Source organism: Anser brachyrhynchus (assembly GCF_964034855.1).
Source record: "Anser brachyrhynchus genome assembly, chromosome: 9".
NCBI lineage: Eukaryota > Metazoa > Chordata > Aves > Anseriformes > Anatidae > Anser > Anser brachyrhynchus.
Genome location: NC_137703.1, coordinates 23,012,783 through 23,038,296, shown reverse-complemented (window position 1 = coordinate 23,038,296; position 25,514 = coordinate 23,012,783). Strand labels below are relative to the sequence as shown.

Below are 25,514 nucleotides of genomic sequence, written 5' to 3'. Positions count from 1 at the left end.
CTCCAGACCACTTGCTGTGGGTGCTGCCTTCCCCACACAGCGTTTTGCTTGCTTTTACTCTGGCTGAACTACAGAACGATGCCTGGGGGAACGTGGGGCTTGGGATGGTCACAAGTTTTCACTTGAATGCAAGAGGCAAGTTTATTTTTCAGGGTGTGTCTCTGCTGCCAACGATGTGATGGCTGCTGCGGGGACTGAACAGAGCCGCATCAGACTGCCAGGCGTGGGCGACGACAGGGCCGTGCTCAAGGCCACACAGGGCCCACTAGGATTCTGCAGCCTTAGGACACTGAATTAGACCTTCAGTCCTTTTTTTTTTTTTTCCTGCACGTCGTGGACTTTTGTGTTTTTACAGCTACAATGTGACCTGTGCCTAGATTCGTTGAGGTATATTGGGGTGTGCTCCTGCCCCTGGGAGACCTGCAGCACCCCCGGCCATCAGAGCTCCCACCTGGAGCTGGGGGCTCTGAGGCCAGCGAGGTGGGTGCTTCCACGAGCAGGGCAGCACCACATAGCTTCGGTCTGGATGCTGATTACTACAACTTCCAGCGTCAAGGAGGCTGAATAAGAATTTTATGACTGGTTAGATCCAATCCAATTTATTCTGGAGTAATGAAGTGCTGCATTTTGATAACAGCAGCCTATTTCATGTTACCGTTTTGGGAGGATGGGCTTGTCCCGATGGCAGATGCCACTGGTTCCAAGAGCACCTGGACTCCAAAGCTAGGCTTGGTCTGCATCTCAAGCTGTTAAAAAATAAATAAATTAAAAAAAAAATCTTGGATCTAAATATATCCTGCAAAGACTTGAAGACTAGGATGTGAATTTTTTAGTTCCAGTTTATTGGTATCAAATTTTATTAAAAAATAAATCCTGAGCAGAAGCTGCTATATATATATATACATATTTCAGATTCTTTTCAGGCTGTGTGCTTAGACTGTAGAGTGTGTCACTTTTGTAAATGGTAAGTCTACAATCCTGTAATTTTTGGCTAAGCTACCTTCTGCTCTGTGCAACAGGATGGTGGGCTCTTTTTGGTGTGTTGATGTGCGCATATGGTGCATAGACAGTTGGTGAATTCAAAAGGAATGACCTTCAGGACTGACATTCTTCTATATTTTCATGTTTTTGTCATGCTGTGGTGGGTTTGTTCATTCCTCTTTCATCTCCTCTGAGTAAAAAACTCTGCAGTCTTCCAGACAGCGTCTCTCTCTCTCAGACCATCTGTTCTCAGATTGCAGATTTCTCTGCATGAGTACCAGGTAACAGACGTGACTTTGCCCAGTAACTACAGCAAAAAAGACTTTCACACACTCTCTGCAATCTGTGAACATATGATCAGTCTAGGATAACATGTAGTGCCAAACACACACCAGAGAAATTTATATGAGGTATCAGAAAGAACCCTGAAATCAGGTACTTGGCAAACCCAAACCTGGCATTTCCTCTGCACGTTTCAAAAAGGGGCTTTGGTGCCTGAAAGGAAGTCTGTATTCCTGCCCTGGTGCCTTTTTCCCAGGGGAGAGGGGCATAACATGCATCTCTGGGGTTTTACTTGAAGGGAAGCTGGCAGCATCGCTGCCGCATGTCAGCCTCTGAGGTCAGTGTGGGGACAGTGTCTCAGTAATGAGTGTTCGCCAAGTGATGGGAATCACCAGGAAGGGTATTTTTTTTCTTCTTTTAGCATCTTTACTGGATTCTGTCCATTCTGTGAGTAGGATATACAGACAGAGATCATACAAATGTCTGAATATAAATTTATCCATAAATAGATAATATAGATATATTTAAGTACTTTTATCACCTTTCCTGTTGTCACCTGAGCCCTTAAAGGACAATAATTAGACTGAATATTAAAGGTGTTTTTGACTGGAGAGAGCTGTCATTCACTCAAATGATCGTTGAGTACTTGCCTCAGGTCTGTACTGCTCTTTTTTCATTAATGGTTGAAAAGCTTGGAAGCTGGCTTAAAGCTGAGGGACCATGTGTGGGTACCAAGGATAGATAAGGTGCAAAGCACCAGTCTGTTGAGCTGTCCTGTAGTCTGTTAGTCTTTATCTCTGCTGCATGGTATGTAGTGCAATGTATTCCAACAAATGGATAGTGTGTTTATTTTTTGTTAAGAGGCTTCACATGTTAAATATCTCCTGTCATGTGTCATCCAGTTATTTCAATGAAAATCAGAAGAAAAAAGTCTTACACAAATTAATACCCAAGAGAAAGTATTACAGCAGTATTAAAGGAATTTACTATGAACCTTTTACTTTTTAGATGTCTTTTACAATATTATTTACTACTAGTTGGAGTTCTGATGAGAAAAGGAGTTGGTCACCTGCTCTGGAGGACTACAAGAAAAATAATTGAGCAACTCAAAACTTGAGCGTAAAGATTTTTCACAAAGGTGGGAGAACCTCAGTACATTGTGTTTGTGCATGCACTGGTTTCTATGGATAGAATAAAAGGAAGTAATGTTCAGGGAGTCAGGATGTATTTATGTCTTCATTTATTATTAACGTGCCTCATGTGGCCTTGCCTGGTTCTTGGGAACCAAGAGCCATCCTACTTTATCATGGTTAAAATGTGATAAACAATGGTAGAACAGTATTTTGAGAAGTCTCGGTCTTGGAAACAGGCTGCTTCCTCATAACCACAGTGCAAACTGAGGACAAGAAGTTTCTCTGTGTATGCTTGGCAGGATCAAAGACAAAAAGCCAGCAGGTGTGTGCAAGTGGTAAGCTGTAGGTGTGTATTGCTGTGTGCAGAACTGCTTTTCTGGGAATCTGTACCCACGGCTGTGTGCTTGAATTGGGGGGCGTGCTGGTTTGGGGATGAGCATGCATGTCTTCTGAATGTTTTCAAATGAACATACTCATTTAATAGGCATGGTCATTTACTGTGCTCTTTTTGTCTCAAAATGCAGATATTATAAGGCGCTGCTTGTGTAAAGGCTTTATTTTGTATTTCATGGTGCAGACAACTTACCATACCATGCATACGTAAGTTAACAGCAAACTCACAGCTCAAATCTGGCCCTGGTCTGATATTTATTTGAGAGACATTCACCGCTGAAACAGTTCCGTTTGTGATTTTATCCTGTTGAAGGAGCAGTCATTTTCCATAACATCCAGCAGCTCCTCCTGGAACCTGAAGAGGATTACACCTGCAGGACAGTGTTAGGAGACGTAGTGCGGTAAATTAAATGGTAGGTCGACCTCACATCTCCTCATGAAGCTGTTACATTTCAGATGGTTGGTGCTGCCCAGGCTTCACTGAGGAGGTGGGGAAGGGATTTCTGAGAGCCCCTGTGCTGTGTCTGCAGGGTTGCGTACCCAGGGTGTGTACATGCGTGTGGTGGGTGACATCATGGACTGAGCTTGGGGCATGGCACAGTTCTCGCTCTTGTTGGGGAATGTCAAGGAACTGCTTCCTCCAACCCCCCTCTCCAAACCGGGGATCATTTTCGCAGGGAGTTTGGCATTATTTTTTCTTGAGCTAGGGGAAAAAATGCAAGTTATGGTACATTTCTGGTGCTCAGAACAGGAAAATTTGTCTTTTCTGGATGCCAGTGGAGGTAATTCACTTGTGCAGTCACAGCAGCAGACACCTCTCCTTTGCTTTTGGAGAAAACAGGAAAAAAAAAAAAAAACACACACACAAAAAAATAGCCATTTAAGGTCTGGAGTGGTAATATCTTTGTCAGAAAAATTGCTTTGTTCTGAAAATTGGGATGATCTAGGTGTTATTACTTCTGTGTGTGGCGATTTATGCCTTCAGCATTAGGCAGAAGGTGTTCAAATAAATGTTGACTCAGGCTTCTGCATTTTCTCTCAAATTCCCCATGTCTTAATTCTTTGTGCAAATGCTTCTGCAACTTGAAACTAAACCTTCATTTTAATGCTCTTTTTGTGTCTTTCACTGCTTCACCCACATCTTTCAGCTTTAATGTTACAATAGTATGTGGGAGGATTAGTTACACTGATTAAAAAAAAGAGAGAATGAATTAATCTAAAAGCCAGACACCTTCATTAAGCAAAGTAGGGAGAATAATATATATAATTAGCGAGAGTTCTGCTTACCGTATGCTCTAATGTAATATATTAGCCAACTAATTATTTTAAAATCTTATTAATTGCCTTGAAATTGTTAGCTACTCCTGCTAATAGCCAATTAGGGCTACTCTTACAAGGGAGTTATTTGCTGATAATAATCAAATTTTAGTCAATCAGGGTACTTAGCTGCATTCGCTTTCATACTTTTTGTTTGTTCCTTTTCATAATCTGCAATTCATCCCCCCCCCCTAAAACAGAAAGACAGAGATAAATACCTTTTATAAAATGTGGGTTTACGTTGGAGGAAAAAAAAAAATAGAGCAAAAGATCTTTCTCCTTTCTGATACTATGAGTGTACAAATACTCTCAGTAAACTTTGCAATAGCGTGCCTCTGTTTACTGCTCTGAGCCTGTACCTGTATTCCACAACCAGGGAGCATGATGGATACCTGCACAACCTCTGACTTTTTTAGTTTAATATATATATATATATATATGTAATATATATATATAATATATATATATTTTTTTTCCATTTAATGTTCATGTTCTCAGAATAGTTCATTACCCATACCACATTCCTGTTCACTAAGCTCCTGTTCTGCAAGCTCTGTTCTCCTGTTTTTACTTTTATTCCTTTTACTTAAACCTTTGCATCCATTTTCTTCCGTGTTATTACAAGTTAACACACAGATCATTGCATGGCTGGAGTGAGATGGGGGCTGGAAAATCTATCTTTTCTCTTTGGCATTTACTTCACAGTAGGGAAGGAGATGTATAGGAATTTCCAATTGTGATCAGCTCTTTTAGCTATGTTGCCAGTAGATTACTGTTTCTTCCCTGTCATGGCTGCATGTTTACTGAACATACAGAGAGGACTGTGACAAATGTTCTAGAATAACACAGTTTGTTCAGTAATTTTTGCCCTTGCTGCTGTGTTTGTTGTGAGCAGCAGGATATGACCTCTGACAGAAACAAGGATGCGATGGATGTAGGAAATCCAGCATTTTCCCCACCCTGCACATCGCAGGGTGTGATCCCATCTTAGCATTTCCTATCTGTAACTAATCTGGTTGAGATGCCCAGGGAACCTAAGTGTCTTAGGGCTTACTGATGAGCTTCTAACCCTCTTTAGGCCTTTTTGAGCACTCTAGCTTTCATTTTCAATGGTAGCTACTCTCTCATAGCAAGCTCTAGCTCTCAGGGTTCCTATAGACATACCTGCAGATTCCTAGGGAGCAAATCAGATTCATCAGAAACCCATAAGCAGCTGGCACATCAATGGCCCAGTCTTGTCCTGAGAGAAATGGGTACAATCCCTTAAATAAGCAGAGATATTTCCACTTACAGTTAGGCTGGTTGTGATTCATTAACAGTTGTCTCATTATGTTGACTAAAATTAAAAGGAAATTTTGAATGAAAACTCTTTATACTATTACTGAGTGATGAATTATAAACCACGCCTTACAAACGTATTGGAGTTCTTTGAAGAGGTCGCTGATGAAGTGAGGGAGGGTGAGCTAGTTGCTATACTTGTATTTCTAAAAGGCTTTTGATGAAGTCCTGTGCTAAAGACTTTTCTTTCTTTCCCGCTCTTGGATGCTATGAGACACATCTGTTGACCAGCCAACAGATGGTCATCTGGTCCAACTGACTGAGCCCACCATGCTAAATAAAGCACAGTTTTAAAGTATGCTCTAAGAATGAGAACTCTGCAGCGCATTGGGGAAACCTGCAGCAAGAAACTGTAACAGCTAACAGACCTGTGAGACCCAGCGTCTCTCTTACATATCTCAGAACAAATTAAGAAATATTCTGTATTGTCCAGGAAGAAAAGCTATCAGAAATTGTGAAAGTATTTTCTTCATTGTGAATTTATTTCTAGTAGCTTCTACATAGAAGAGTAGAAATCTGGCTTCTGCATAAATGATGTTACAAAAGGCTGTTAAAAGATCGGCTCTGATTGCTCACTGGTGGCCTCCTAATTTACAGCAATATGCTGCTGTAGCAGAATGAAATTTCACTTTACAAAGCTTATATGTTAAGGCACAATGCTACAGGAGTGACAGCATGTAAACTACACTACTAGTCCAGGAAATGTGCTATTGTGGCTCAGAGAAGGCAGTCCAGACATGACTTCTCTGCTTCTCCCATTGCAGCTGTACGTTAGTAGCAAATTAAAACTCATTATCACTAGCTCAGTTGCTTGGAGTTCCCTTGCTCTAGCGAGTGGCTGATGGGTGTTTTATGATTAGGGTCTGTCTCTTCTCCACCTCTGTTGAATCCTTCCCAGTTACTCCAGAGAGAAAATACAAGAAGAGACCTCCATTTGCTCCAAAGTCCCTAAACCAAAGGTCTGGATGGTGGAGGGTGTGCTTATACTGCCAAAGCCTGGATCCCTAGGTCCTTGGGTTCTTCTACATTCGTGCAGTATTTAGAACTATAGTTTTAGTTGTGCCATTGCCTCAGTAAAAGGTTATTCTGTTATGAGATCTGATGCGTGATCTGTAAACATTACCTTTCAAGTAAATCAATTAAAAATTTTCCTAGCTTTCAATTACATGTGCAAATATATGGCTAAATCTATATGTATTAAATAATTATATATCAACCTAGCAAGATTTCACTGTAGTGTACTGATTTTGGCAAATTCAAGAAGTGATCCAGATTTTTGACATCAGTAGACTCAAAATGCTCATGTTCCACTTTCTTTTACATTAATTATACTGTTTTAATTTCAAAATGTGTATTGTTGCTGCCTAGCATAGATTTTTTAGTTTCTGTACTGAGTACATTGTGAAATTTGTGGTCCAGTTCTGGTTTAGAATAAAAGACAATTTCAAGATGTTGCAATTTTCCCTAGAAAAGGAATACAGGAATTTAATCAGCTGTATTTGAGCCATTATCAAGCAGATTGATTTGTACTTGTTTTTGGTTTCTCTGTACAATCCCAACTCTTCTTGCATGCAATGTTTATATATATATATATATGTGTGTGTGTGTGTGTACATGTCCATTTTTTTGGTGAAAGCAGCCTTCTTTATAAGGTTTTTTAGTTCCACCAATATTGTAGCCAATGAAAATTACCTCATTTCACCTGAAGAAAGGGGAAATGTATTTTGAATGTGTGTCATGGAGGAATTGCTTTTTAATTAAACCCTTAGCTGCAAAAATTATTCAAAGAATGAGGATTTAGATTACACAAACCTTTTTCTATTTTATTTTACTGCATATACATGTTGTTTTTTCCCTCCCCCCCTTCATGGTATGTTTTAAAGAGAAGAAAAGTAAAAATACATTTTGTAATTGGTATTTTAGAATCTAGAATGTTAATTCTCCAGTATGAAATAACATGAAAAATATATCTCGTTATATGTGACGTTCCATTACAACATTTCATCACTCCAGAAGGTTTGGTTTTGACCAGTTAATATACAATTCCTGTTTGTTATATTCTGCATGGTTTAAAATATCAACTCCAGAAATATTGGTTTTGTTTTAGATGTAAAGATCTATGGATAGGAAACAAGGAGAAGTTTACGCAAAAAGGTGCTGTTTTACATGGTAAGTTGAAAAATGGCTAATAAAGAACATTCAATCATAAAAATCACAATCAATGGATAGAATGAATTGATTTGAATTTTTGAGTGAGATTGCTTACATCTTGAAGATGGAAATGAAAATGACAAAAATTCATACAGTTAAATAAAAAGAAAAAAATCCCCTAAAATAATTAATTTATACAAAAGAAAGAAAATCTATATGACTCATGGCACTCCAATGAGAAACTCTCCATCCTGAGGGAAAACACGTCTGCCTTGATACAAGATACATTATTAGAGGGAGTGTTCTTTAAGAAGAGACAGAGGGAACTTCCATTAGGTTTTAAATGTCATTGACATATTAAGAAAATTACAGACTACTGAGAAGTTTTATTAAAAAAATATTCTACCACTTGAAACATTATGATTTCTTGGCTAGCATAGGGTTGTTTAGCTTTTAAAACCAGAAGAGATGACTATAATCATCTGCTCTGACCCTAGGAATAAAATGGGCCTTAGCAATTCACAAAATTATTCAAGGCAAAAGCTGGAGTGTAGCTTTTGGAAAAGTGCCCAGTCTTGAAAAGTTGAGTGTCTCAAAACACCAACAAAATAAAATATCTCGACATTTATATTTGAAGTGTCAAGGAAAGGCTAGAACCTAATGAATTGTTGTGTTTTTTTGTTCTGTTTGTTTGTTTTGTTGTTTTAAAACAGTGACTTCAGTTGGCTGTAATTGATGCCAGTAAAGTGTTACCGTAAAGCAGAAGTGCAGGGAATATGCTAACTACCTTCCAGAGGATTTTTTTTTCCCCCCCTGTATAATGTTACCTGAAGTAGTTGCCTTGGCCCTGAGTTTTACCCCTTCTCTGAGATGTGCTCATTTCCTTTTCTTAAGTCCCAGGGCCCACTGGAGAATTAACCTCAGGCACTGAATCACAAGCTTGAAATAAGTTGTAGTGAAAGTTGAGACTCCTGCGCACTTCACTATTTTGTTTAATTCAGAAGAATGGATTTATCTAACTTAATAAACATGTTAAGGAAACCTAAATAGCACAGAGCTCTTATGAAAATCTTTAACAAAGGTTTAAAAATTTTCTCTGTGGAGATATAATTGAGGCTGCTACTGTAATCTTAGGGGAGTTTCTGAAATGGGTAGAGGGGTAAAGCTGTAAAAGCAAATAGCAAGCAACACCTTCCACCCGTGCCCAAATTCCCGTGTGAATAGAAACACCACTAACTACATCTTTCTTCTGATGGTATTTATCCTGTCTGTTTTGTTATTTCTTACCCTATAAAGTTTAATTTGGATATTAGTCTGCTTTACGAGAGTAAGTTGAGCCTGTAGTTGTTACGCTAATTCACAGAACAAATGACCATGTAAAGAGTAACCATGTTAAATTTATTTTCTGTATGCTTTCAAGTAACAGGTAAGGATTTTTCTACAGTTTGATCCTTTAATGGTCTGTCTCCTGCCTTCCAAGCTTCTAAACTTCAATATGACATTGAGCGTTGTTTCTTTCCCTTCTCTAATCCCACTCTACCAGCTCAGTCTTCAACATGTACTAGGAAAGAGGGGCATTCAGTATGCTAACAAAATACATTCAGAAAGACACATTTCAAAGAAAATTCCCTATTCCACAAACTACCTGCCTTCAATGAAACCAGTGGTGTATTATAGATTTTGGACCGTGGAAACCAGAAAATGCTTTTGTTCAGTCCTCATTCAGCTCCTCTTCACAAATATGCAGATTAATGCAAGTTCTCAAGTGAACATGGCTTATTTTCTTTGCCTTTTGCACACAGGAGAACCTAGTCAGCATTGTATCTGTTCTTAAATACCTAAATGAATAGCATTTCTGACCATTTTACCTTCACCATTTTCTCTGGTAAGAAGCACTGATTCAACGTGTATGCCCTCACAACACCTAGCAATACCTTTTCAGTATTGAACCTGCCTGTAGTTCAAAAAGATTGTTGGTGTCCAGCTGGAGGTGACGGGTATAATGATAACACGTTGTTACTCTGTGCTGAACTGAACATGTGATGTTGTCGTGGGCACACAAAATTAAAACATGATGAAGTCAAATAGCTTCCTTCTATTACCTCTTCATGCTAGCTGTTAATCAGTACAACTGGGCTGTCCTGAGATGACTTAGTCTTGATTTGCGTTAAAGTGAACGGGACCTGTTATTTTATGGAATCCAGTTACTTCTAGAAAATATAATTAATGTGCTCAACATTTCCAGTTTATGAAATCCAGATTTTCATATGGTGCCTGCAGCTGCTCCTACTCTTTGAGTTGTAAAGAGCAATTTGGTCCAAAGTGAGAGTAAACACCATCTTAAAAGCAGCCAGCATCACTTTGCATGCCTGAAAAGTACGTAAAGCAAAGCTCAGTAAATGGAGAAAGACCAGTGTTTGGTCAGTTTTCCACAGATCACATCTACCTTAAAGTGTTTCCAGTGCTTGCCATTTCCTTGATGGACGTGACTGATGAGTATGTTTGTATGGTTTGCAAAGCATAGGTGGTATCTTTATAGGTGTAATTGCTTTGTTTTCCATGTGTGACAGATGTGGTATGGGTAGCTAGGCTGTGACTCTCACCAACAAAAAACACTGCCAAAAAAGAGATGTCCTTTCTTCACTTACTTGTGATATACAAAGGTGAAGAGTGCAGTGGTGGAAGATGATTACATGGCTCCTTCAGTTTTAACTTGATATTTCAAGTTATTTGAAGGGCTGTGTAGCTTAGAGGAGAACCGATCTTTTTAGGGTATTACGGATATTAGGCAAGTTAATCCTGATAAAAACAGAAAGAAGTGATTTCTAGGCGTCAGTGTGCTGAGTTTGATCTTTATTTGCACTGAGGTAAGAGTCCCTACAGTAAGTCAATCTTGCCTCGATGAGAAGGCATGTCTTTGCTTTTGAGCTGTTGTCACATAACTCATTTTGCTGAACCATTAGAAGAAAAATATTTTTTGGTAAGAATTTAGCATTTGCTATTCTTTAGGAACTGTCAGATCTCTCACCTACATTTTTCTTAGTCACTCTAAAAGTCTTGTTTTGCCTTAAATTTCAAGGAAAGTAACAACAGGGAAATTAAAACAAAAATTGTACATGTTATACATCTATAGACATCCCCATACAAACGTAAGTCCTTCAGCCCACCCAAAAGCAAGGAGAACGTTTCTCAGGAAGTGAAGTGGTGGTGTTTGCTGTCTGGTATGGCCAGCTGTGGGGATGTCCTGGGCATGACCCTGTTATGCTAACTGCTCTCATTCTCGTGAATAATTACAGTCAAGTCAGTGGAGAGCTTATGCGTAGGAGCAGTCATTTTCATGAGTCAGGCTTGAGGAAATAAGGGCTGCATTTTTGCAGCGGGCTTCTAGACTTGGTTTATAAGCGATGTTACTTGCTGCATACATTATCCATTCAAAAGTCACTGTCTAGCTGAAGCTGAATATTTAAGTTGGTTATATGTGTTGTCACTTCTCACTTCTGCAACAGGAGAGGCTGAAAGGCCTGTCATGGGAGTGAGAGAAAAATTTCTGCTCAGGCTACACCTGAACAGAGGACGCCCTACCTCATTCCGAAGGTTTGCCCTCTTCTGTGACACTTAAGATTGCCTAAGTCTATGCCCAACGTGTGCTGTTTGTTACCTAAAATGGTATTCTACAAGGATTTCAATCCTGTTACTGGCACGTGACAGATGATCTCCTTGGCCTCTAGTGCGTTATTATGAATCTGGTTACAATCTGGCTACTGCCGTTAAAGATAACAAAAAACGTTTTTACAAATACATCAACACAAAAAGGAGGACTAAGGAGAATCTCCATCCTTTACTGGATGCGGGGGGAAACTTAGTTACAAAAGATGAGGAAAAGGCTGAGGTGCTCAATGCCTTCTTTGCCTCAGTCTTTAGCGGCAAGACCAGTTGTTCTCTGGACACCCGGTACCCTGAGCTGGTGGAAGGGGATGGGGAACAGGATGTGGCCCTCACTATCCACGAAGAAATGGTTGGCGACCTGCTACAGCACTTGGATGTACGCAAGTCGATGGGGCCGGATGGGATCCACCCGAGGGTACTGAGCGAACTGGCGGAGGAGCTGGCCGAGCCGCTTTCCATCATTTATCGGCAGTCCTGGCTGTCAGGGGAGGTCCCAGTCGACTGGCGGATAGCAAATGTGACACCCATCTACAAGAAGGGCCGGAGGGTAGACCCGGGGAACTATAGGCCTGTTAGTTTGACCTCAGTGCCAGGGAAGCTCATGGAGCAGATTATCTTGAATGTCATCACACGGCACTTGCAGGGCAACCAGGTGATCAGGCCCAGTCAGCATGGGTTTATGAAAGGTAGGTCCTGCTTGACAAACCTGATCTCCTTCTATGACCAAGTGACGCGCTTGGTGGATGAGGGGAAGGCTGTGGATGTGATCTACCTTGACGTCAGTAAGGCTTTTGACACCGTTTCCCACAACATTCTCCTCAAGAAACTGGCTGCTCGTGGCTTGGACTGGAGTACGCTTTGTTGGGTTAAAAACTGACTGGATGGCCAGGCCCAAAGAGTTGTGGTGAGTGGAGCCAAATCCAGTTGGAGGCCGGTCACTAGTGGAGTCCCCCAGGGCTCAGTGCTGGGGCCGGTCCTCTTTAATATCTTTATCGATGATCTGGATGAGGGGATCGAATGCACCCTCAGTAAGTTTGCAGATGACACCAAGTTAGGTGCGTGTGTCGATCTGCTCGAGGGAAGGAAGGCTCTGCAGGAGGATCTGGATAGGCTGGACCGATGGGCTGAGGTCAACTGTATGAAGTTCAACAAGGCCAAGTGCCAGGTCCTGCATCTGGGGCACAACAACCCCAAGCAGCGCTACAGGCTGGGAGATGAGTGGCTGGAAAGCTGCCTGGCGGAGAAGGACCTGGGAGTACTGGTTGATAGTCGGCTGAATATGAGCCAGCAGTGTGCCCAGGTGGCCAAGAAGGCCAACAGCATCTTGGCTTGCATAAGAAGCAGTGTGGCCAGAAGGTCTAAGGAGGTGATTGTCCCCCTGTACTCGGCTCTGGTGAGGCCGCACCTCGATTACTGTGTTCAGTTTTGGGCCCCTCGCTACAAGAAGGACATGGAGGTGCTCGAGAGAGTCCAGAGAAGGGTGACGAGGCTGGTGAGGGGTCTGGAGAACAAGTCTTACGAGGAGCGGCTGAGGGAGCTGGGGTTGTTTAGCCTGGAGAAGAGGAGGCTCAGGGGAGACCTCATCGCTCTCTATAGGTACCTTAAAGGAGGCTGTAGAGAGGTGGGGGTTGGTCTATTCTCCCACGTGCCTGGTGACAGGACGAGGGGGAATGGGCTAAAGTTGCGCCAGGGGAGGTTTAGGTTGGATGTTAGGAAGAACTTCTTTACTGAAAGGGTTGTTAGGCATTGGAATGGACTGCCCAGGGAGGTGGTTGAGTCGCCATCCCTGGAGGTCTTTAAAAGACGTTTAGATGTAGCCCTTAGTGATATGGTTTAGTGGAGGTCTTGTTAGTGTTAGGACAGAGGTTGGACTAGATGATCTTGGAGGTCTCTTCCAACCTAGACGATTCTGTGATTCTGTGAATGTTTTTATTGGTGAACAAAGTGAATAGGTTTCAAGTTAGTATCAAAGACTTATGATTTTGAGATACCAGTTTTCTTGTGGTCCTGCTGATTCGATGTATCACACTTAACCCGTGGAAAGATTAATACAGGTGTGATGTGACATCTTCTCTCTGAGTCTTTGACCACTACCAAAGCACAGTACTTTGTAGTGTTATCCTGCACCCATTTGTCAACCGTACCTAATTGATTAAGCTACTGTAACATTTTTATTCTCCCCATGAAGTTCCTTCCTCAGCAATCTCTCCATCCCAAAATGTAAATTCATCATTAATTACAAAATCAATAGGAGGGATGGTCTGGACATATACAATTGATAGCTTCCCTCTTCAGATTAGCATAACCTACCCATTCATTATGTGGAGTGAATAATACAATTGCTGCCACTGTGAAAAGGGGCAGGTCACTTGCTGTAAATTCCTTAACAAAGTGTGGTGTCATGTGCCTTTTTATTCGTCCAGTGTTTACTGTGTGTTTGGAGAGACCCATCTTCCTTTCTGATTTATCTCCTACCTTATGACAATGATCGTGAAGTTAGACAACTTAATGCTTAAACACTGAAAGACTGAGAGGTTTCTCCTGAAAGCTGCAGTGATTAAATTATGAGCTGCCCAGTGCTGAGACTGTGACTATGAGTAAGATATAAGAGGATCAAAAATGTTGGTCCCTTTTAAACCAATGTTGTTTCTTGCATGAGAACAGTGATTGGAATTTAGGCCACAGTGTGCATACTTTTCTGTGTTTTAACATATTAAAACAGTGAAATCTTCCAGATATTTATTTCTTTCTATACTACATCAGAATTAGTGTCTTCCATTTCTTTCTTCTAAGAGAAACAAGCTTTCAATCACATTTTCCAAAGTAGTTTCTGTGGTCTTTCACTAGCTACCCACTTAAGACTTAATAAGCCAGATCAATTATGCAAGAGAGAGAACACTTCCTGTAAGGGTCAGGAATGCAGCTGACATTAAATAAGTATTCCTTTCATAGATGGATGGAAGAATAATCCCCACTTTTTTTTTTTGAATGGCAGTCAAGAATCAGATTCTGATATTGTTGTCTACCTAGTACCTTATTCCAACTCTATTTAGAGTCTCACTCTAAACAATTCTTCCAATTTTATAGTGTGCTCTTCAAATCTTAGTAGCCATTTATCATATCTTTCCTGTCTTAGCCAAATTATGTATACAACACTTTCATTACCATGACACGTGGAAAGAGGAAAGACAGATGAACAAAATCTGATTATTTCTGCATGAGTAAGGTTTTCTTAGCTAAACAGGGAGCCTTTTCATGTGAAAGAAAACTTGCCGATTATTGGCCTATGTAACTCCATTTATGAAGTTTCCTAAAAGCTCATTATTGACTTATTTTTCTGTTATACAGCGTTGTTACTTATTATCATGTAAATATGTACTTGGGAGCCTTTATAAAATACAGGTTACAGACCCAGTCCTATAAATATTTACAAACAGTTTTAAAACTCAAATCATTTGAACTGGCTGTATAACCATTCATTCTTTTTATTAAAAAAAAAAAGAGAGAGAGAGAGAAAATGCCCCTGTAGTAGTATATCTGTATTTGAAAGTAAAAAGCAATCAATTGAACAAAGAACAACAACAAAAAAAAAAACGCACCTTATAATCATTCCAATAAGCCGTTAACAATACTTTTGGAATTGCTTCTAATGCTGTGCATTGTGTGTTTCTATGATAGCTTAATGGCTTGCAAATTTTTGTTGTTAAAATTCCACTTTTTTTTTTTTTAATTATAAGAGGAAAAAAAATATATTTCAGTCCTTTAACTTGTTTGCCAAGTTTCAGCCCAGAGAAAAATTCTTATGGTTGAGTTACAAACCTCTGAAAATAGGGGGTTTATAATGGAAACACTGACACCACCTTAACTTTAGTGGCACTAGCAGTGCTGTATAATATACACTAGAAATAGCAAACAAGATTAGAGATGACATTTAGGACATGGGTCTTCAGGCTGTGGGAAAAATAACTGTGCTCTATTTTTTTCTACAGCCTGGAAAAGGCGTCTAGAGCTAAGTGTCATCTCTAATCCTATTTCTCATTCCTACCACAGATTCAATTAACCTGTTTTTTAATTATTATTGGCAGACTTTTTTTGCAGTTTTAAGTACCCATAGGTTCCCTAGCTACTATATGTCAAGGTGGAGGGAAAGGGCCAAGGAGACCCAGCACTTTGTAATATTTCTGTATAGAAGACTCAGTCCTGTAGCTGGCTGGACCCTGTCCCTACTACCTGAGTTAGCTGATAAATCAGGTAGAGTTGGGTCCCTCGCCTGTGCAACAAGGAGATGTAGGACCATGCATGTATGCAAGCTACTTTTCCTAAAGGTAAAATCAAGGTTGGCAATTAAATACATGTAGCTTGGAACATCCGGAAGCTGTAACTGGGATAGTCAGTTACTCAAGTGCCGTGATTTCCACCATCACTTCTGGAGTGGGTCACATCTTTCCTCGTAATTTAGCCTTGATCCAGGGAGTTATAAGTGAGACCTGAATACTATAAGGTAAGAATGTCATTGAACACTAAGAAATCATTTAGTCATAAGTGTCTCTGGGCTGGGTTGCTTTCACCACAATGCCCTACTCTTAACATTGTCATTGTACCACTGTCTTTGTATGGGTATGCTCTACTTGGTTTACTGCTGTTCTGAAGAAAAACTGATGCCTAAATTGAGATTAGTGTGTCTAGATATGCACTTACTGTACTTCTCCATTAGCTAAGAATTTCTCCTTCCAGACTTCGTGATACAGCTCTAGCAGAGCCAGCTGCCTTCTGCTGGGAAGCAGGTGATGTACATCATGCTTAACACCATTGCTTTGGAGAAACACAGGGATCCTTGGTGCCCACAACATAACTGTTAGGCCACAGAAGATAGATCTGATGTACATCTTGTGGTGACAAGAGACACAAGAAGAATTGATGTAGAGCACGCAGCTTTGCCAAGACAGAGAAAACTGGTGGAAAGCAGCTATTTCACATACAAAGGAGGGACTCAGTATTTTCTCAGAAAGGTAACTTAGCTCTCGAGGTAAGTTTTCATTTTCTCAGTGTTGAATTCTACTTTCTTCCTCAGTCATCTTCCAACTCATAACTACTTCACTTTCCTATTCATTGCTCTGAATGATGTGGACATTTAATACCTACTGTGGTGCTACAGCACTGCTTTGTTGTGATGTTGAAAGCTCCATTCTTTCAGTGTGGGATTAAAAGGGCCAATAAGCAAAGAAGTTACCATTGCAGTATAAGTGCAACTGTAATTACTACTTTCACCCACCAGGATAATATCAGTAGGAAATTAACATCCTTAGGAAGATCAGACACAGAATATATCTATCCTGTCTATATTACTAGAGTGGACAAGGAAGAAAGTTGTACTGTGTTTGAACTACGTTTTCAGTACTCATTAATTCTTCTCATTAGTGCATCAATGGTAGACAAAGCTACTGGAAGCTACCACCCATTCTCCAAGAAATGTATCCTGCAAAGCTAGCAAATGGGGGCAAATTATTTGCTGAAGCAACTGCCTGTTGAAGACGGTTTGTTCCAGCACTGTGAAAGTTGATATAAATGTATGGATAAAAGTAAACTAGACTGTTCCATAGATGTAAATAGGTGTATAATAACGTGTATATGGTTTGTTTGCAGTGTCTTCTTGGCAGGTAATCTGCAGCTAGCAGATTTAGTCAGCTGCTAAATGTTCATGGAAATATGATTTGAATTGCTCTCCACACTGCTGGTGAGTGGCCAGGAAAAGAAAACAATTCACATCTAATATAATCAATGGATTCAGCTCCTGTAAAAAAGATACAGAAAAACTTGTTGATCTATATACATTTTTTTGATTTTAATTTTCAGAAAAAGAGGTGAATAATAATTATTCTCTTACACAAATCATACATCTTAAAGAATAGGATGGGTTCTACAGAAAATCTGAAATATGAATGATTTGCTAAGGCTTTATGATAATTTTTCAACAAGATTTTGACTTCATTAATGGTACATGGTTTATTCAACCTTGTGTTCTTTATAGACAAAGGAAAATGTCATATACCTTAATTTTTAAGAAATGTAAACATTCTTTTTAAAAAATTTCTTTCTAGTGGCTACATCTCTCACTGAACAGTACTTTTTGTACAAGCCAAATGCATGATATAGTCATCTGAAAAAAGTAGCATGATGTTCTGGAATGGCATTAGTTACTGACGCTGCTGCAGTGGGCTGGTAACCACAGTACTTGTTCATAGGCAACAACTGGGAGACAGAATGTTCTTCCAAAAACATGTTCTTGGTCATACGGGGTTGTGAACGTGGGACATGAAGAAAGGTTGGAACAAAACTCTATGTTGGGAAGGCAAAACCTTCCTCTTCAGGATTTAATTGTGTTAATGGCTGCACACAGAGTGCTAAATTATTCCAAGAGACATGCTGAACCTACCTGACACTTCAGAACACTGTGTTACGCCAACCACTATGTTTCACTCATGACAGTCTCCAGTCACTTTCCTGACCTGCAGGAGTGAAATGGGAATTCTTGAGAAAAGGTTCTCTAGGCACAGAAACTGCAAGAAGCTCTGTTAAAATGGTGCAAGGGGATAAGAGAGCAATGCATGGTAATTTCACCTGATCCAGCCACAATATGATCCAGCATAAGTCTGGTTTAAATGATTACATGAGTTTCTACACCAAAAAGCAATTTATCTAAAACACACAGCATTGTAACTTCTGTTATCTTGGCACAGCACGGTGTACAGGTAGTTCTCTCACACCTAACCTGAGATGATTGCTTTGCCATGCTGTTGCATGGATGGGAGGAGTGTATTTACAAAGCAAAGATCACAGCTGGTGGGCATGTGTCTGCAGCTTTCAAGATCCCACTAATCATTCAAGTCCTTCATTCTTCCAAGTCTTTCCTTTAGGGCCAGAAAACCTTGTATAATCTCTTTAGCGCACGTAAATGACCTCAGAAATACTCGGGTAGTAGGGAATATTAAGTCAGTTCTAGGTCTTTTTTCTTGTTTGCTCTTGAAATCTTTTGTGTGATGATTCTGAGTATATATGGTATTACTGGTCCTCTACGCTGTCAGAGTCAGCAGGAAGTTAACTGTGGGCTGATAATGAGCAAGGGAAAAGACATGGCAAAGTTTGAATAATCTGATTTTCCAGCAAACTTAAATCTGAAATTTGTTGGTGGCAAATCAAGCGAAGCAAACCTGCCTTCTGGCAATTTTTCCTAAAGGGTAGGTAAGCCAAAGCTGTGAGCTTCATACAGCTCTAGGTCCAGCTTAGCCAGTTCTAGCAAAATTTTATCTTTTCATGCTGCCCTTCTTGCTCTGAAAGTCAATGTTACTATCTCCTGGTGTTTTATTTCCTTCTTGAGTATTACAGGGACATGACAGTAAGAGCTCAGTCTCAGTGTGCATGCACAGGTTTTGAGTTATCTCGTTTCGACATGTCCTGTGCTGCATCATCATTCATAGGAGGCAATGGGAGGAATGTTACAGTGCTGAATTTACAGAAACAGCTGTGATAACTTTATGCTGATCAGAAGTTACTTGAAACCCCTGAAATGTCATGCTGATGTTATAGTAGTACTAAACTGGATCCAGAAATTATTCACCATATTTCTCCCCAAGACTTGGTAGGCATGTTGGCTGGAGTTGCTGACTGTACAGATTTCTCTGGCTGATAGAGTGTTTTCAGTTTAGACTCACCTTGGCCAGTTCCCCTCCTTGGTGAACCTTTCCCTTACAGTCAGCTTGGGAAGCAGCAGAAATCCTTCTGGAAGAGACGAGGGTTTGTGTCAGCGTGAGGATACACAGTACACCTGCACAGATAACTGTCCTGTTGTTCTCTTGTGGTGCTTTTGGATCAGTCTTTAAAGCTGACCATCAGCTAACAAATTTATAGGCACCCTGTCTCAAGCTGAAGCTCCTGATGGGGTGGAGTCTGCTCCTTGGTACTCTGTGTCTCTCTTTCTTTCTGTGCCCTAGACATTCCTCACTTCACTCTGGAGTAGATATTTGAATCACAGTTTCAGAGATGACAGGGAGCGCCCTAGCCATCACAGTCAGTTTGGCAGTGCTTCTTTATCTGGGTCAGTGACTCTTTAGCAATTCAGATTGGGTTAAAATGCCCTAACAGGAAAAGAGCCTGTCTGTCAGTTCAGGACAGCCTGTGACCAAGTGCTTAGGGCACTCAGCTGATAAGGAAGCTCTTGCTCTGACTGAGAAGAATCTGCTGATTATACTAAAATCCTCTCCCACCATATCAGACATGAGATTCCATGAGAAAGTTTGTATCTAGGAAGGCCCTGGGGAAACAAATACAGAGGTGAGTTTGTATCTGAGAAGGCCATAGGGAAACAAATAGAGAGGTGCCTAAGTCTCACTCCATTCATTGGCATCTCATTTCTTAGCTATTTCCTCTGATACTCTTTTTTAGAAATCTAATTCACTGCACAAGTTCTTGAGCAAGCCTGTCTTTAATAAGGATGCGCTACAAGCCAAGCACTGTGATGCTAACCTTAAATATGTTTTGGCAGAAGTTGCTGATAGGCTTTCTTATCTTACCTCTGTGCCGCTCAATGCAAAAGGAGTTTTCTCTTTGGTTTTAGGAAAAGGTCTCTCTTACTTGCAAGTTAAACAATTAAAAAATAAAATGAAAACAAAGTTTGACATGTTGTGCCAGACAGAAATACTAAACTGCATCATGATTTTGCAGCACTTTGATCAAAAAACGGTTACAGCATTGCACCATGAATTCTTTGAGTGAAACTGATTTGCTGCTATTGTGTGGGCAGAATGCTGCCTAAAAAAGACACCGTGTCTCTTGTGACTACTGGGCCATGCCAGACCCTACAGATTGGCCCAAGCCTCCCTTTAATCATCTGTAAGGGAAAATCAGTAAATTTGATTAACTTATTAAGTGTAAAAATAACAGTAATAATATACCGTAGTGAAGGTTACTTTACAAAACTTAAATATTTGAAGAAGACTCAACAATTCGTGTCTTAATAAAGATATATTTTTACAGTAAGAGCAGGTTTTTGGTGTGTGCTGTAGTAGCTGCTGCAGAGGTAAGGGTCATCTTGCCATGTATTTAATGCAGAAGGTAGAGTGTAGAGCTGCCACTTTGGCTGGGGTCAATCTCAGGGTGTTGGCTGAATAGCTGAGAGCTCAGCTGTGACAAGCGGACAAGCAATGTGACAGCCTCCATGCTAATGTGTCTGCAGGAATTTGCACAGTGGAAACAGGGCACTGACGAGAGCAGCAGAATAAATCAAAGTGTGAAAGCAACTGCAGTCAAATGTCACACCCAAGTAGTTAGTGACTTGGCATGCTGTTTGGAAATAGGTTGGGTTACCTGTCAGTGTGGCATTTTCTTTCTGTTGCTAGAGCATAATGTTATCTAAGGATAAAACCTAAGGAGCACAGATGGTTGTTACACAGGCCTAATTCTCTAAACCCTTATCACAGCAAAATTATTCCATTGACATAAGTGGGACCACTCCTATGGTTAATATCTCAGTTATATTCTCTAATTCTTTTACTACTGAAGTTTAATTTTGTTGTTTTATGCATGTAAATATCTATGCACCTTAAAAATATAACATTATCTGGGGGACAAACCCTGTTACATTCCTGACAATCACTGGGATCAAAGTCATTGTTTAGGACTGCAGGATACAAATCTTGCTTGGAAACATTACCCCTGCACTTTCTAGACAAAGAGATACAGGTTCTGATTTGACTTTACTTTCTCTGCTTGGGAGCCACCAGCCCCAGAGTCCTCTGCCTGACCAACACTTAATGCTTCCCCTTGGTTTGCGCACAGGTGTTGAAGGGCATTGAAGATTTGTGGAGCAAGAATTTAAATTGTAAACCAAAGTAATGGAAAGAAAACAGATCAAAATTTAGAATCGAGCATTATTTCTTCTTACCTATTACAAATTTTAGTCTATGAATTATGGTGAAAATCTCTTATCCTTTCCTGAACTATTGACCATTTGAATATAAATCATTTTTGTGGGTGCTATTTCTGTTGGCAGGCAAGCCTCTATGCTCTGTGAAACCTTCATACACAGAGGAACACACAGTTAGAGCTGTTTCCCTTACCCCATGCACTAAGGAAACAGTCCGGCTGGCTTCAGGATTATTGCAATCAAGAGGAAGTTGCCTTTGGATGGAAATCTTGCAGCCAAGAACCTGACTCAGTTGCATAACTTTATGTCAGTGCCTTGCTACAACACTAGGTAATTTTGGCAAGGCAGCTTTATGCAACTTAGTTAGAAAACACCTCCCTTCTTACTTCTTTTTGTTTGTTTCACTGCTAGTTTAGGATTGAAGTCAAACTCTCAGATGTGCGTTTTATCTAAGCAAGGTAAAATATTGAATCCCTGCTTCTCTTCAGTTTTGAGAAAAAATCACATTTCTTAGAAATCTTTGCATATAAGCTGTGCAATTCAGCTCTGAGCCTAAATTTTCCTCACCTCTCAGTTGTTTGTAGGATTTTTGACCATTATTTAGACTTTCTTATTGACAGTATACTATTTTTTATTATTATTTTGAAAATACCTTTCCTCCAGGAAAACCTACAGTGTTGGAGTTGCAGCTTTGTCATGCTTGGGGGTTTGAGATCTTCAAGGATTAACTCATACTGGTACCAGGCAGCAGCAGACCGGTTACACAGAAATGTCCCTTAGTGTTTGAATGCTGGGTTGCCTCTAATTGAAAACACATTATGAAGTCTCCGAAAGGATAAAAAAAAAAAAAATTGCAGCATCACTGATTTTCATTATAGCTGTCACTGTCACACCATGGATTCAGCTAGTTGAACCATTTGTTATGAATAACATTTAGTTTGAATTGGTATTTGAATTGGTATTTTTAATTGAGTAACTATGAGTATTTTGTCATTATTTTACCAGAGATGGATTGCAATGATTCTGTCTGCAATGTTTCTGGCCCATACTTTATTCAAAAACAACATAACCACCTGCAAATATTTTTGCATTCTTTGGTGCTGTTTACTCCAGCATTCTCCACTAGTAGGAGCATATTTCCTCATGAAATACAGAAAATAATATTGATATTAGTCCTAGGTTCTCAAATAGAAAAGCCATGAAGAAAAAGACTGAACCATTTTCACAAATAACGGACCAGCCCAGAGCTCCTCTCAGCAAACAATGTAAAGAGACTTTGTGTCTGTCTATGAAGAAAAGAGGCTATCCACTTGGTGGTGGTGTGTTTTTTTTTTTCCCCCACAAAAACATTTTTGCCTCTAGCTTAAGGGAGCATTCATCACTGCCCTTTATCTAAAGAAGCCAATCCATAGAAATTGTTTTGAGTCAATTTTCTGGAGTTCCATCTGAAGCTCAGTCCATGTCTGTGTAACTCAGTAACTCATCTGCTGATGGAGAGGCACATATGCCTATTGTTTAAGGTTAACCAATGGCTAGGCCTATCACCCCAATTAATACAAATTGCTACTAATTAAATGAATAATTGTAAAAGATTATTTCGATTAACAAAAATTGCTACAAATAAGCAAACTTTAATTCTGACTGCAAAGAAAACTACAGTATAAACAGAGTCAGGGAATAATTTTTGACATGTAGACTTAAAAGGCAAGTTATTTACTTCCTTTCTTTTCCCTTACTGTGCCTCACATAGTGACACAGCATTAGGAGCAGCACGGGGGACACATTCTAGTTCTGGTCCTCTAAGAGTGAGCAGTAACTTCTCTGATACTCCTGCTTGCCTGATTCTTCTCTCACACCAGACCTCCTGCCTGTGGTGGTGATGCCATTCATTACTGTGTATCTCTAGATGTAGAAATAATTCATCTTACCCATTCTCTTTACCACATCTCCAGAAGAACCATTCCCCTTTCTGACTTACTGCCATCGCTTTTGAACACCATCATATCCTCAACATCACTGGACAATCCCCCTTGTCTATTTATTCTACCAAAAAAATTACCTGTTCTTCAGTTCCCATAACTTCTCTGTAACTTTCTTCCTGACTTTCTTTCTCTCTTCCTCCCTGTGGTTCTGCTCGCTCTGTGCTTCCACCTGTCCCTGTGTTTTTTCCTCCTCTTTCATTATTCTGCCCATACCATCAACCCGTAACCTGGGGATACTGGAAATGCTGGGAAAACAATAGTGTGGAATGAACTCTCAGTATTACATTGGTTTCCAACTCATTCTACTAACAGGCATATGGTGTTAATCTAAACTGTCCAACACATTAGTGGGAGATAAATTGCACCCAGAGGAATATTACAACACTTTACCTGGTAGATGCCAACATATTTATTGATATGGAATTTCTTTTCCTCCATATAACCGCTGAAACCTCTCTCTGTGGCGTTCTCTTGAAAAAGGCATAACTCTATTAAAATATTTAATTAAACTTCAGTAAGTTTTGCTGTGGCTACAATTTGCATTCTTTATTCAGGAAAAGTTATCACTAAGGTCATTAGAACTTTAAAGTAATGAATGACTTGTTTATTGTATTTGGCTAGTTGAACACACATTACAACTTTATGAATAATTTCTGAGGGCTATGCATATGTGTATACACATGTATGTATGTGCGTATATTTGATTTTGATCTCTAAAACCTCTATTTTATTTCAAATATTCCTAAACAGAATACTTAAATACAATTAATACTGACACATGAAAATAATAGAAAGCAGGGCCAAAGTAAAGTTGATTTACTTGATCTACTTGAATCTACTTGAATTAGCTTTCAGATAATCCTGAAGTGTGTTACAATGTCAAGCCAAAGCTGGAAAGAATTTGTAAAAAATGATAGGAGATATTTGAAGAAAAATCATCAAAGTTTCCTTATTTGTCTTTTGAAAATAATCTTTTGATTCGGATGTCCTACAGTTTTAATCAAATGCCAATATAAACACAAAGAAAAAGGGTTAAAGACAATTAAAAAAAATCTCTTGAAAGGGTAGAAGTTTTCTGTTTGGTTTTACTCTCTCAGAGAAAACTGCATTCAATTCAGTCAAACACTGCGTTTTCAAAAATGTTGTGGTTCTGGCTTGATTCCACAAAAGAGAAAAACTTCAAAGTTAAGGATCAAGCCTGCAATATTTGGTCACAATATGACACAGTCGGGTAAAATTAAGGATGGTAACCTGTTGTGATAGATAGTGGGGAGGGGGCGATCTCCAACCCTGGCTTTTCTTTCTTTCGCTGATAGAATCATAACAAATTCAGGACATATATGATTTTTTTTTCCTTTTGGAAGCGAGTAAGTAAAAGCCTTCTAGAAATTCTGCACACATGTATTGGTAATTAAACATTTGCTGATCATTCTGTACCTCTAAGATAGGTACCAGACCTGACTGCTCTACCGTGGTGACCCGTTCTGTGTTCTTTGTGTCTGCAGGTCTTTATGAGCAACCTTCTTTTTCAGCTGGCTGGCATGGGGCCACAATCACCATATCCAGTAAGATGCAATACAGTGGTATGTTGGCCTTCCTCTAATAGGCTCAGAATATGAGAAAAAGCAAGGTTCACACAGGGAAACATCTTAAATAAATCTGTTGTTAGAGCTTGAAAAAGCAGGCAATGTTTTCGGCTCAGAGTCAGTGACATTTAGTGCAATTTTCTGTAGCAATTCAATGCAGAATGCAGAAAAGATTGTTTTGGGGAAGAAAAATCATGCGTGTTGTTACATCTTATAGGTTAAAAATTTTCTATCGCCATCTGTTCTTTAAAGGGAAAATTGAATTTTTTGAGAGTGTTTTCTTCAGAAAAAAAAAAGAGTATCTGCTTTCTGTAGAAAATTAGGGCTATTCATCAGAAAGCCAAACACCTGCAAGCCAAATATTTCTGGTTGAAAGTATTGATTGGAGAGCTGCTGCTGCACCTCTCAGGAGGATGGCGGTTTGGTGCTTTGTTTTCATGCTCTCTGTGACGGGGCTCAGAAGCGCCACATCTTTACTCCCTTACACGGCTGTACTCAGGTAGGGACGGGAGCCTCTGCGGCCAAATGGCTGCAGCACGTGGCAGCAATGCTGTGTGAAGCAGAATCTGGATGCGAGCTGCTTTCTCTCTCCTCGTGCAAGGCTACAGCCCAAGTGCAAGCAAGCCAGGGCAGTGTGGATGCTCAGGCAGTTTGTGTTCCAGGATCAGGCTCAGTAGGGCGCTCATTCCGATGCAGCACCACAGCGATGTCCCTAATCACCTAAGTCTCCATTTACATGGCTAGAGGAGTATTTCTGACTAGGAGT

At 40.0% G+C, this 25,514-nt stretch overlaps 1 protein-coding gene and 1 long non-coding RNA gene across 3 annotated transcripts in view; one reads left to right on the top strand and one right to left on the bottom strand.

Annotated features, from left to right (window-relative positions):
- The window catches only part of LOC308199627 (uncharacterized protein), a 209,103-nt gene that overhangs the window by 148,220 nt on the left and 35,369 nt on the right, over positions 1 to 25,514 (top strand). For both annotated transcript variants that reach the window (XR_013954752.1, XM_080604061.1), the window contains 2 exons: positions 7,552 to 7,613; positions 15,996 to 16,287. The gene's annotated coding sequence lies outside the window, so the exon portion shown is untranslated. The remainder of the gene's footprint in view (positions 1 to 7,551; positions 7,614 to 15,995; positions 16,288 to 25,514) is intronic.
- The window catches only part of LOC308199630, a 30,018-nt gene continuing 20,784 nt past the window's right edge, over positions 16,281 to 25,514 (bottom strand). Inside the window, exons 4-5 of the long non-coding RNA XR_013954761.1 lie at positions 18,971 to 23,650; positions 16,281 to 17,767 (exon numbers count right to left, since the gene is read on the bottom strand). This is a non-coding gene — a long non-coding RNA (uncharacterized lncRNA). The remainder of the gene's footprint in view (positions 17,768 to 18,970; positions 23,651 to 25,514) is intronic.